This window comes from Phascolarctos cinereus, unplaced genomic scaffold (genome assembly GCF_003287225.1).
Source record: "Phascolarctos cinereus isolate Bilbo 61053 unplaced genomic scaffold, phaCin_HiC Scaffold_5;HRSCAF=322, whole genome shotgun sequence".
NCBI lineage: Eukaryota > Metazoa > Chordata > Mammalia > Diprotodontia > Phascolarctidae > Phascolarctos > Phascolarctos cinereus.
In genome coordinates, this window is record NW_027555958.1 from 82171817 (window position 1) to 82186152 (window position 14336).

General features: G+C 37.6%; 1 long non-coding RNA gene across 1 annotated transcript in view; it reads right to left on the reverse strand.

Annotated features, from left to right (window-relative positions):
• Positions 1 to 1720: 1720 nt before the first annotated feature.
• Positions 1721 to 14336, reverse strand: part of LOC110196921 (uncharacterized) — a 61832-nt gene continuing 49216 nt past the window's right edge. The window contains exons 3-4 of the long non-coding RNA XR_002321349.2: positions 2595 to 2693; positions 1721 to 2059 (exon numbers count right to left, since the gene is read on the reverse strand). This is a non-coding gene — a long non-coding RNA (uncharacterized LOC110196921). The remainder of the gene's footprint in view (positions 2060 to 2594; positions 2694 to 14336) is intronic.

Genomic DNA, 14336 nt, shown 5'->3' on the forward strand with positions numbered 1-14336 from the left:
ACATTTCCTTCTGTGTCATGTAACCTTTCTTTCTTTGTATCCTCCACCCAGAGGAAAAAACTGATAAATTGAAGTATGTATAGAATAATTTTACATATATATATGCCTATTTGTGTCTAATGGTGGCCATCTCTAAGGTGGGGGTGGTGTGAGAGAAGAAAAAAAGGAAAAAAAGAAATTTACACGATAACTTTGTTGTATATTTAAAAGGAATAGCAAGTTGTACATAGTAGATTTGCAGTTTCATATGCAATCATCTTTTTTATTATACTATGTTATGGAAATGCTTGTTTTATTCCATAAATTTTAAAAAAAAGAGTTTTTTAAAAGAAAAAGAAAATTAAAAAGCATCCTCACTCAGGCCCAGGTTTTTGTTTTCTGTTCTTAACTTTCATTTATAGCTATGTTTGGGTAGCATTTTTGCAACAGTACAAGATGAGTTCAAATAGGAAGAACATATTGTATTATGTTCAGGGACTTCTTTTTATTTCTCCCAACCCCCATTGCTTTTCAAGTCAATTCCTACCTGAAATTCACGTGACAAAACTAGTGGAACCCATGGGAATGAAGGTTGGAGGTGTATTCATTCAATTTTCGTTTGTATGAGTCAGAACCTGCGATTTCATTGGCAGGGCAAATACCTAATGAGGAAATTTCCCCTGCCCATTTGAATTGGCAACCATTCTGCAATTTACATTTTTTGAGAATTGCCTGGGCACTAGGACATTAAGTGATTTACCCAGTCTCGAAGCCAGAATGTGTCAGAGATAAGACTTGAACCAGTTCTTCCTGATTCTTACAACTGTTCTAGCCCCTGAACCAGGCTGCTTTGCATGGCACTAGAACCCATGGGAATGGAGGAGTTTGTGAGGGGCATATTCATTCAGCAACATCAACAGACATTTATAAAGTACCTCCTATATGCAAAGGACTGTGGCAGCAATGAGAAAGACAGAAAGGAGAATGAAAAGTCCCTTGGCTGTTAAGAAGTTTGTAATCTAATAGGGGGAAAACTAAGACCTGGACCCAGTAACTATAAGACAAGTAGAGTGTGAAGGTGTTTGAGAGGTACCAGGTTAACTATTGTATATATGAATAGAACTAAAGGAAGAATAATAACAAAGCAGAGGCCTGGCCTCCCTGCAAAGCTTCAAGGCCACTGAGGAGGTTAAAAAAGAATCAGGTGTGGCCTGTTAATAGCCTGGAGCTTTTGACTTTTAATCCAGACTCTGAGGAAAACCTGTCTCCCATTCTGGCTGCAGCCCAAAGCAAGTCTCTGCCTGTCTCCCTCCTAGCATCCCCTTACATCACTGAGGTTTACATAAGGGTTAATTATTTTGTGTTTATAAAGTACTTTGAAGATGAAACACTGATGAATATTATTTCTGTTGCATACTGACAGCTAATGGTGCCCAATTGCAGTTAACTAACGTCAACTTGCACAGATAGAAAAATAGGGATAGCAACCTCCTTGAGAGAAGGAACCTGAGAGAACAGGTACCTGCGAAGGTCCCAATGACCTTAGCTTGTCTACCTAGAGAAACAATTTTGTAGTGTTTTACAGCAAAGGCACAACACTGTCCATACACACACCTCAACACCTACACATACGTACACACACAAACACACACACACAGAGTATAAGATACAGTGAGTCACAGGCAGCAATCACAGGAAAGGCTATTTTCCTTGAGAGTTAATGAAAGGAAAACTGTGCCGATGGATGGTCTTTCAGGCAGGCAGCAATTTAGATTTTCTATCCTGTCATCAAACTGACCATCACTTTCAGTGTATAGCAGTTTTTCAGTCTGTGTTCAGTAACTTTTTCCAGAGAGCTAATTTATATCTCCTTCTGTGACCCAAAGACCTCTTTCTTTGAGTCACCTCTTGGGACTCTTGCTTAGAAGATGTTACTGCTATTCCTTGAAACCAGAGGAGTCTTTTTCCTGATCACCAGGTTCCCAGAGGTACAGAACACGCAACCCAAACCCTTCCATTGTGCCTTGGCTGGTTTCCTGAATCATCTTGCCACATCCCTTGAGGCCTCTCCAGGTACCTGCTTATAATGGAAAGAAGACAGGAAATGAAGCTTACTCTTCACTGTGGGGTCCTGAGTAGAAAAAGAACTCTCCTAGCTCATTCATTCAACAAACTCTTTGACAGGGGTTGTTAACAACAAGGCTTAAAATAAAGTTGGAGAGAATGGATAATTAAATGTCTGGTAGATTCCTACATGATTACACACACACACCACACACACACACACACACACACACACACACACACACCTCACCCCTCCCCCTTTCAGATTCTGGGTTTTCCACATCAAGGCCAATTTAATTATGTTAAAAATTTGCTCTTAAGATTAGATCCAACTAATTAAAAAAAGTAGAAGTGATCTGGATTCAAGAAAGATCTGTGACTCAACTGGTTTTGTTAACTAACCACTTTGTAAATGTGGCATTGTTTTTAAAACAGTTAAAATCTGAAAGCCTCTTTCAATCTAATTAGAACAATCTAATTGGGAGTTAAGATTTCTTGTTTTGGGTCTTAAGCATAGGAGAAGCTGGAATTCTGTGTCATATGCTACTCACCTTATTCATTTGAAACCTGCTTCTTCTCTGTCTTCATTCTAAGGGTGCAGGTACATGTTGAGAGCTGCTCACAAATCTCACTGACTCATCTGCCCCTACCTAGGGAAAACTTGGGGATATCAGTACCTGGCATTTCCCACAGTGTGGCCATCAGCTCACTAATCATACTAATTAACCCAGCTCATCTGCTCCTACCCAAGTAGCACTTGGGGATGTTAACATATGGCACTTCCCCCAAAGGGTAGCCATATGTTCCCCAAATGTAAGCTCTCAGACTCACATGGTATCAAACAGAAAAGGTTTTATTTAGCAGTGTAAAGAACACAAAAAGGACTTATACTGAAGCCCACAAATAGTCTAGAAATTTACATTCCCTTTATGGTGGGTTTCCACCTTTTCACAGGGACTACAGAGATCTCTAAACTTGTACTATTTGTGGGGCTGTGCTCCCAACGGGAAAGAACTCAATGCCCAGCTCTAAAGCTATAAGCCTATGAAGGAATCAAAAGGTACCTTGCCTTTCAGAGAGCCAACCCCATAACTTAAAATACTTTTCTAGCAGGGGATCCAGTAAAGCACAGGGTCTGAGACTGGTTCTCCTCTTCCACTCACAATTCCATTGCTCCACCATTCTGACCTCTCACCATACAAGTCCCCTCATCAAAACTCATTCTCAAGCGCTGCTATCATCTCTCCCAGAATGTGTGGAGGTCTTTCTCAAATGCTCACCATAAGGATTCTCACTGTCAGCACCTCCCACTGATGGTACGCAAACTTCCTGGCCCTTCCAATTTCCCATATTCTTCTGTTGAAGCTTGGATAGGTCATGTAAGTTCTGCTACACATTTATTCAAAAAGTATTTCTTTTTTAAAATCCAATTAAATGTTTTATTTTTTCCAATTACATGTAAAAACAAATTTTAACATTCCTTTTTTAAAATTTTGGGTTCCAAATTCTTTCCCTCTCTCCCTTCCCTTTCCCCTCATTAAGAAGGCAAGCAACTTGATATGTTATACATGTGCAGTCATGCAAAACATTTCCATATTAGTCATGTTATGAAAGAAAACAGAGACCAAAAAAAAAAACCCAAGAAAAATAAAGAAAAAAAAACTTTTAAGTATGCTTTGATCTGCATTCAAACTCCATCAGTTCTTTTCTGGAGGCGGATAGCACTTTTCATCATAAGCTCTTTGGAATTGTCTTAGATGATTGAATTGCTGAGAACAGCCAAGTCTTTCATGGCTGATTATTGTATAATATTGCTATTATTGTGTACACTGTTCTCCTGGTTCTTCTCACTTCACTTTGCATCAGTCCATGTAATTCTTTCCAGGTGTCAAAAATATTTCTAATCCTCAACCACTATGTGCTATACTGGATTTGACATCAGATGACCTACAGGGATCTGAACACAAACTTTGTGACTTGCTACCTATCTAACCTTGGGTAAATCATTTAACTTATCTAAGTCTCAGTTTCCTTGTTTTTAAAATGAAGGGATTAGATTAGATGACCTCTGGGGTCCCTTCCAACTCTACAGCTGTGCTTTGTATCACAAATTTGTCCTGTGATGTTATAGAAGGAGGAGTCAGAGACTAATATAAGCTCCCTTACAGCACTGCTGAGAAGGTGAAAATTTGAGATATGAAACAACTAGAGTTTAAATTTAAAGCAATAAATGTAGGGTGTCCCAAAAGTCTTAGTGCAATTTTTGGCTACTAAAGCTTAAAAATGCACTAAGACTCATTTTCATCCTGTTACCTGCCCTTGCTACTACATCCCTTTTGAAAATGGGAGTCAGGGGCAGCTAGGTGGTGCAGAGTACTGGACCTCAAGTCAGAAGCACCTGAGTTCAAATCTCGTCTCGACTTGACACTTACTAGTTGTGTGATCCTGGGCAAGTCACTTAACCTCATTGCCTAGGAGCTCATTGTATATCCATATGGGTATCTTATATACATCTCTCCCTTTCTTATTGCAATCAGTTGTGGTTATGTTATCAATATTTCTTTCTTAAGAGCATTCCATAGCAATCCCAATGAATTGATTTCCCTCTATAGAATTTTAAACTATTCAACCCTATTTCTCTTTTTTTCTGAACTCTTTGAAACTTATTCTTCAAAACTCCAGAGCATCAATAAAACACTATTATGCTGTGAGAAATGATGAAAAAGATAGTTTCAAATAAACCTGGGAAGACTTGTAAGAACTGATGCAGAGTGAAGTGAGCAGAAAAAGAACAACTTATATTATAACATTAATATCATAAAAATGAATAATTTTGAAAGACTTTTAAAAAATATGTGCATGTCAAACTCTGCTTAACTTTCATCTCTTTAACTATCATGAGATCTAAGACAGTGCTCACACTCTCACAAGGGTCCCATTATTTCAACTACTCCTTATTGTCAGAAGAGAAAGCATTTTCCTTTGGTCCCTTCCTCCATCTTTTGAATAATAAAATTGTTATAGCAAGCCACACATTTATCAACTATGCTTCCTTTTTACCAAAAAAAAAAAAGAACTTTAGGACATGTCTGAAGAGTTGAAGTCCCACATCACTACTATAGCATACCTTTGGGCCAGAGACGTGATTGTTTTTCCAAACTCATCCTTCATTTCCTCCTTAGGGTTAGGTATATACTCTGACATGATATTTCATTTTTACCTACATTGACCCTCACCCCAATGCCTTCCACCATGTTTCTTCCAACTCTAGTAGATGGATTTCTTCATGAGTTTATCTTCTTACTATGCAACTTGATATACTTTAGCATCTCTTTTATCAAACCTATTGATTTTAAGCAAGGGATAGCCATTTTCCAGTTCTGGGTCACATTCAACTAAAGCTCAGTGATATCCCTGACATCCAACTTATCTCCTTGTGTTATTGTCCCTTATTCACTTTGCAGACTACCCATATTTGGTATATTTTTAAATAAGTGGCTGAGGTTTTGTTGTTGCCCTTCTTCTTGGCTCATCTTCTATGTTGGAGTCTCCACCGGTCTTCTCCACTGAATCTTCTTGCTGTGTCATGTTTGCTATTCTGTCAACATGTGACCACCTTGGTCTCCCTTGACAGAACTTCACCGGTCACTATGGGTCCTGTCTTCTTCCTCTAAGCAGAGTTACATGGTCTTTCTTTGGATGGCATCTGTGGATTTTCATTAACATTCCACAAGAAGGGCTATATCTATTGCTATGGGAATAGTACAAAAACCAAAATAGTCCATCCCTCAGACAATTCACATCCTACTGAAGGAATACAATAGATGTACACAGGTAGCATAAGGCAAAGTAATTTAAGGACTGAGAGCACTATGAATTTGGTGAGTCATGAAAACCTTCACCAAGGAGGTAACACTTCACTTCAGCCTTGAAGGAAGATTAGGATTCTTAAAGGAAGAAATAAAAAAGGACTACCTTCCAGGATTGAAACAGCTTGTGAGAATTCATAGAGGCAAGATATAGAACACCAAGTTTGGGGGAGAAGTAGTAGTGCAGCTCAGCTAGAATGAAAGGTGAATGAAAGGGAAGGTAGGTGACAAGTCAGTAAGGACCGTGTATGCAAGGTTGAATTTTGTCCTAGAGACAATTTAGAAGTTACTGAAGATTTTTAGTCAAAGAAATGACATGCCACAATAGAATGATGCCTTAGGAAAGTTGTATCAGCAGGTGTGGTGAAGAAGAATTGAAAAAGGGAGAGACTAGAGCTAAGGCTCTAGGAGGCTATTAAAACAGTCTAGGTAAGAGGTGATAAAGGCCTGAAGTTATATGGTAACCATGTTAGTAGAGAGAAGGGTGCAAGAGATAGTGTGGGTAAAATCAACAATATTTGTCAATGGATTGAATATGGGATAAGGCATAGAGATCAAAGATGATTCCAAGATAAGTAAGTCAGTTGACTAGAGCGGTAGTGGTACCCTCAACAGAAATAGGAAAATTTTGAGAAAGTGAGGGTTTAGTTGAGAAAATGACAAGACTTCTAGAACATATTAAGCTTAATATCCTGACAGGAAATCAAAGAGGAGCTGTCCAATAAGAAGTCAGAAATACTGGGCTAAAATGGAGGAGAGAGAAAAGGCTGATTACATCTTTTCTTTCCTCTGATCACCACTCAGACTTCAGACACCTTCAGAGCATTTCTTGCCACTTCAGTATCTCTGTATATGACAGGTACAGAGGTCATGGAACTGTCCCCCAGCTATTTCCAGGATCTTTCTTCCTGGGCCAGGGCTGGCTCTCTCACCTCCATGAACCCAGGATGTCAGGTCAAGGTGGTTCCTCAAAGAGGAATCATGCTACTACAACATAGTCTCAAGATTCCAGGATAACCCCTGGTAAAAAGGGAACCAGTTTCCTACTAGTTACCACTGTAGCTTCAGAACCCCAAACTATATACTCCTCATTTACATAAACCAATCACAAAGATAACATTATTTCTGAAACACAAAATCTCTTCTAAACAAGAAAACAAAACATAAGAATAATCATAACATTTACAAAATAAAAGGCAAAAGCAGGAATAATCATAACATAACAGTTTATCCAAAAACCTGGATCACACATTCTTACCAATGCACAGTGTCAGAGGTCGATAGGGGAGGAGAAAGTGGGTCTAAATTAATAAAAACCTTTTGTTATTCCAAATGAATCTTGTTATTATTTTTTCTAGCTCTATAAAATAATTTTTTGGTAGTTTGATTGATATGGCACTGAATAAGTAAATTAGCTTAGGTAGAATTGTCAGTTTTATTATATTAGCTTGACCTACCCATGAGCAACTCATGTTTTTCCAATTATTTAGATCTGACTTTATTTGTGTGGAAAGTGTTTTGTAATTGTATTCATATAGTTCTATGGGTTTGTTTTGGTAGGTAGACTCCTAAATATTGTATAATGTCTACAGTAACTTTAAATGGAATTTCTCTTTCTATCTCTTGCTGTTGGACTTTGCTGGTAATATATAGAAAGGGAAGGTGCTCTAGCCATTCCAGATCTTAAATTTTATTATAAAGCAGCAATAATCAAAACTACTTGGTACTAGCTAAAAAATAGAGTGGTGGATCAGCAGAATAGGTTAAATATGCAAGACACAGTAGTCAATGACTATAGTAATTTACTATTTGATAAACCCAAAGACCCCAGCTTCTGGGATAGGAACTCACTATTTCACAAAAACTGCTGGGGAAACTGGAAAAGAATATGGCAGAAACTAGGCATAGACCCAAATCTCACATCACATACCAAAACAAAGTCAAAATGGGTCCATGATTTAGATATAAAGGCTGACACTGTAAGCAAACTGGGAGAGCAAAGAATAATTTGCCTACCAGATTTATGGAGAACAGAAGAATTCATGACCAAACAGGAGATAGAGAACATTACAAAATGCAAAATAGATAATTTTGATTACATTAAATTGAAAACTTTTTGCACAAACAAAGCCAATGCAACCAAGATTAGAAGGAAAGTAGAAAATTGGGAAAGAATTTTTATAACCAGTATCTCTGATAAGGGCCTCATTTCTAAAATATAAAGAGAATTAAGACAAATTTATAAGAACACAAGCCATTCCCCAATTGATAAATGGTCAAAGGATATGAACAGACAGTTCTCAGATGAAGAAATTAAAGCCATCTATAGTCATATGAAAAAATGTTCTAAATCACTATTGATTAGAGAAATACAGATCAAAACAACTCTGAGGTACCATATCACACCTATCAGATTGGCCAACATGACAAAACAGGAAAATGATAAATGTTGGAGAAGATATGCAAAAAAAAAAATGGAACACTAATACATTGTTGGTGGAGTTGTGAAATGAGCCAACCGTTTCGGAGAGAAATTTGGAACTATGCCCAAAGGGCTATAAAAATATGTATACCATTTGACCCAGCAATAGCACTGCTAGGATTGTATCCCAAAGAGATCATACAAATGGGAAAAGGACCCATATGTACAAAAATATTTATAGCAGCTCTTTTTGTGGTGGCAAAGAATCAGAAATTGAGAGGATGCCCATCAATTGGGGAATGGCTGAAAAAGTTGCAGTATACGAATGTAATGGAATACTATTGTGCTATAAGAAATGATGAACAGGCTGACTTCAGAAAAACCTGGAAAGACTTGTATGGTCTGATGCTGAGTGAAATGAGCAGAACCAAGAGAACATTGTACACAGTAACAGCCACATTGTGCGATGACTAACTTTGATAGACAGCCCTTCTCAGCAATGCAGGGATCTAAGACATCTCCAAAGGTCTCATGATGGAAAATGCTATCCACATCCAGAAAAAGAACTGTGGAGTTTGAATGCAGGTCAAAGCATACTATTTGCTATTTTTTTTCTTTTGTTTTGCTTTCTCTTTCTTGTAGTTCCTCCTATCTATTCTAATTCTTCCTTACAACATGACTAATGTGAAAATATGTTTAATAAGAATGTATGTGTATAGCCTATATCAGATTGCATGCCATCATGGGGAGGGAGGCGGAGAAAAATTTAAAACTCAAAAGCTTATGGAAGTGATTGTTGATAATTCAAAATAAATTAACAAAAATATGGAAAAAATAAATTTATAAAAACCTAACAGCGAGGCACATGAATGAGAATATCCATTTGCCTGAGGCAACAACCAACCCTGTGGGCCTGGATGTCTATAGTTTCTTTGGAAAACAGTCTGTACTACTCATCACCTTCTAGATAGGTGCACTCCTCTTCTGAGCCTCTCTGCTCTCCGGGAGAATTAATTTCTCTGTTATTCTCAAGATGTAGAAAGAAAGGGGCAGCTAAGTTGTGTAGCAGATAGAGAACCAGCCCTGAATTCAGGAAGACCAGAGTTCAAATCCAGCCTCAGACACACAACACTTACTAGCTGTGTGACCCTGGGCAAGTCACTTAACCCAACTGCTAACCAAAACAAATAAACAAACAAAAAAGATGTAGAAAGAAGCAAAAAAAAAATGTTAAGCTCTCTTAGCAAACAGCAAGAGAGTTGAGATCTGTTGAATGTCCCAGATCTGCCCTGTTGGCTAGACTCTGAAACCAGGGGACACTATTTCAGTAGAAATAATTGCCTTTAGTATATGAATGTAATGGAATACTATTGTGCTATAAGAAATGATGAACAGGCTGACTTCAGAAAAACCTGGGAAGACTTACATGGTCTGATGCTGAATGAAGTGAGCAGAACCAAGAGGACTTTGTACACAATAGCAGCCACGTTATGCAATGACTAAGAATGTTAAACTGAACCCTTCTCAGCATTACGAGGATCTAAGACATCTCCAGAGGCCTTGGGATAGAAAATGCTGTCCACATCCAAAGAAAGAACTATGGAAGTCGAATTGCTATCACTTATCTTTACCTTCTGTTGAGTTTGTTTCATCTTTCTGATGGTTCCCCCATTGGTTTTAATTTTTACTTACAACTTCACTAATGTGAAAATATGTTTAATGGGTATGTAAATGTAAAGCCTATGTCAGATTGTGCACCGTCTTGGGGAGGGGGGGGAGACAAAGGGAGAAAAATTTTCAACTCAAAAGCATATGGAAAAAAAATTTTTTAAATAAAAATTTTTAAAAAAAAGAAATAATTGCCTTTAAGCCCAGGAACCTCAAATCTACTTAGGTCTTCTTTTTATGAGTTTTATGGGGTTTCCCCCTCTTAAACCATAGAAGTCAAAAAAGGGCAATGTAGGCAAGCTTTCAAAGGTTTGCCCCTCCCCCTTTCAAATTATGCTTGGTGCTAGAGAATAAAACAACCTTTCCTAAATAGGAGCATAGGAGCATAGGAGAATCCTTTCCAATCAGCTCCCAATATCAAAGTTTTCTTCCAATCAGATCAGTTCTCTGCATCAACTGCACAACCTGTTTGTTTCTAATCACATGGTCTTCTTAGTATCTGTCAGTTCCTCAACTCTGTCAGCCTAACAGCTCTATCATTTTGAGTTCTGTCTTCTGAGGTCTTTGTTTCTATATGCTGCTTTTCTCATCAGCTTCTTTCATTAGTTTCTCTGTGTCTTCTCTTTTGATTTGGCCTACGATACTTCCAATAAAGGCCTCCTTGTATGTAGTGATCCAGCTCTAACTTAGTATAAGAAACCCCCACTTTTCTGCCAGATATCACACAAATAATCATGTATAGTAATCCTACAGTCCCCTCCCCCCCCAAAAAAGTTCATTGACATGGTTTTCTAGCAATACTTTTAAATGGGGGGGGGGTGCAAAAAAAGCAAATTAGTCTTTGGAAACAATGCAAGTCCCAACTATCTTTACAATCAGTCAATGAGTTTGCCTCTGAAGAGAATGCTTTCACTCTGGTCCTCCCAGAACTTCCAGTGTTTCTCCTCAGGCACTTTTATCTGAGGGGCTGTGTTATTTCCTGGAGTCTTTTAGAATTATTTGTGTTTTTCCCCAAGCAACTCATCTCTGAGTTTTATATGAAATGTATTTTTCTGCCCCTTTCAGTAAAGAAAATGCCCATCTAAGAAAAGTGTAGTACCTTACACATATACATTAATATACTTCAATACTTTAATCTACCTATGATCTTATCAAGGTGAATACTCATTGAATGAGTGCAGAATGTAACCATCCAAGCTGTCTGTGACTCTTGTTCTCATCTTTCCACAAACTCTCCATAAGAATCCATTTAGTACACTGACAATTTTCCCTTAGTTCTTTTGTATTTAGTATTTCACAACACAATACTTTAACTGTCTACTTGTTATCCCTTACTCTCATCACATAACTAACGCATCTAGTTGAATTTCATTATGTGGGAAAATTATATTCTTCATCTACTTTGCTTTTCTTGTATGTATATTAATAGGTTTGTCCTTTTGAGTGGCTATTGATCTCATTGAATGAGATACTCTTCTGGGCTTGATACAATCAGAATAATGTCATCTTACAAAAATATGTATCTGAAGAAATTCATCACCTATACAATGAATACTTCTTTCATTTGAATTTTTCAGAAGACAACAATCACAACAATGCTAAACACCACTGGAAAGCACATGATATGTTTCAGCTTACTTTTAGCTATGGAGACCTTGTTCAATAAGAAAATTAAGGGGCAGCTAAGTGGTGCAGTGGATAGAGCACTGGCCCTGGAGTCAGGAGGACCTGAGTTCAAATGTGGCCGCAGACACTTGACACTTACTAGCTGTGTGACCCTGGGCAAGCCACTTAATGTGATATTAGATGTGTTGAGTTTGAGGTAAAGATATATCCAACTGAAAATTTCTGATAGTCATTTCGAGATCTGAGACTAGAATTTAGAGAGAGTTCAGGACTAGAAATAGAAAACTGAGAGATAAAGTGTGACACAAGCAAAAAAAAGAAACCACAAAAAAAAATCAAAATAAGAGATATGCCATCAAAAACACATATAATTTTAAAAGAAGATGAGCTGATTATTTGGTGGGAGGAACAGAAGACCTTTGGACAGATTATGTGCTTCATTGGTGACCTCCCAGATTGATATTTTTTAAACTGGTAGAAGAGACCATTCTTTGCCTAATTCCTTACCTTCCCTTAATCACTGAATGGGCGTTGCCTCAGTCAAAATGAGACCTGTTAAAGACCTTACCTTAAAAAGGCCAAAGCCTCCCATTACATCCAGGGCCATTTCTAGTCACCGTGATCTGTATCTTTCTACTGGACCCAGATGGCTCTGGAGGAGAAAGTGAGGCTGGTGACTTTGCACAGCCCTGCCTCACTTAAATCCAACTCACTTGCATGTGATGGCATCACCTCCCTGATGTTATGGTCTTCTTCGAGAACAAGGGACAAACAACAATACATATCAAGAGAAAATAAGGAAGCTCACCAAGTGCTGGGTAGCTCTCCTCTGTGAGGAGCTTACAGAAGGACATGGAAAATATTTCTGTATTTTGGAGGCCTAAAAATGAATGAATTGTAAGAGATAGAGAACTTTGTAGTTCCCCCAGTGTCTGCATACAGTAGGAGGTAAATCAATAAATCTATGACCAAGAGCAGAGAGCCAGGACTGACACTTGGGGATGATTATCTTATCTAAGTTATGGGTGGTAATAGTCTAGTTTGCATAAAATGGATGTTGGAAACTAAGAAATCATTTCAATTTTGGAAAAAAAATTTAAATGAGCCCTGCTGGCCATTTTGTTAAGCTAGACCTGCCAGAAACTTGGCTGAGACCATTTTACAAGTATTTTCATGAAGATTGATGGGATAACATCTAGCTACATTATCTTGGGTTTGAGTTATGAATTCATTAAAATGGGAGACTGTAAGTGGCCAGTACTTTAGGACAGGATCTTAAAACTACAAAGGCAAGTTAATAACTAATAGGAATGTAAATGTACCTTCAAAATGTTATATTTATTTCAGAAATGTAGAGGCAATGTGGTAGTAGATAGAGTGCTGGTGTTGAAGTCAGGAAGACCTAGGTTCAAATCTTACCTCTGAAAATTACTAATTCTGTAACCCTGGACAGGTAGCCTAGGACTTTTCTACTAAGACATAAATGGTAGGAATTTTTTTATTGTTTTGTTGTGTTTTATAATTTTTTAATCAATATCTTTTGGGGTTTTTTTACATCACCATAATTTTCCCTAGCATCTCTTCCCCTCCTCTCAGAGAGCTATTCTATATTTTTGATAGAGAAAAGGAAAATTATCAGTACAACTGATCAAAATATCAAAAAAAAAATTCTAAAAATATGTTCAGTGTACATTTGTGTACCTCCCAAATCTGCAAAGGATGGGTGAGGGGTGTTTTCTCATATCTCTTCTATTGAGCCATGTTTGTTCATTATACTTTTACAATTTATTTTTGTTGTTATTGTTTTTATGATTACATTGCTGTGTCATGGATATTGTTTTCTTGGCTCTGCTTACTTCACACAGCATCCATTTTTCCATGCTTCTCAGTATTCATTACATTCATCATTGCTTGCAAGATAATAATATTCCATTACATTTATGTACTGAAATTTGTTCAATCATTCCCAGATTGATGGGCATCTACTTTGCTTCCAATTCTTTGCTACCACAAAGAACACTGTCACACATATTTTTATGTACGTGGAAACTTTCTTCTTATCAATGACCTCTTTAGGAATCTCTGGGTCAAAAGGGACAAACTTTTTAGTCACTTTATCTGCATGATGCCAAATTGCTTTCCAAAATGGTTATACTAATTCAAAACTCCACCAACAATACACTAGTGTGCCTATCTTCACACAACTCCTTCATTGGCTGTTCCCATCTTTTGGCAAGTGTAAGAGGTGAAACTTCAGGATTTTTTATTTGCATTTCTCTTATTATTAATGATTTGGAACATTCTTTCATGTTGTTGTTGTTCAATCATTTCAGTCATGTCAAACTCTGTGAGTTTTCTTGGCAAAGATACTAGAATGGTTCGCCATTCCCTTCTCCAGCTCATTTTACAGATGAAGAAACTGGGGCAAACAGGATGAAGTGACTTGCCTAGGGTCACACAGCTAGTAAGTATCTGAGGCCAGATTTGAACTCAGGAAGCTGAGACTTCCTGACTCCCGGCCAGTGTGGCACTCTAACCACTGAGCCACCTAGCTACGCTCATATGGTTGTAAATAGCTCACAATTCTTCTTTTGAAAACTATTTATTCATAATCTTTAATCACTTATCTATTGAGAAATGACTTCTAGTTTTACATATCTGTTAATCATTTATGTATCTTGGATGTCAAATTCTTTTTAGAAAAATTG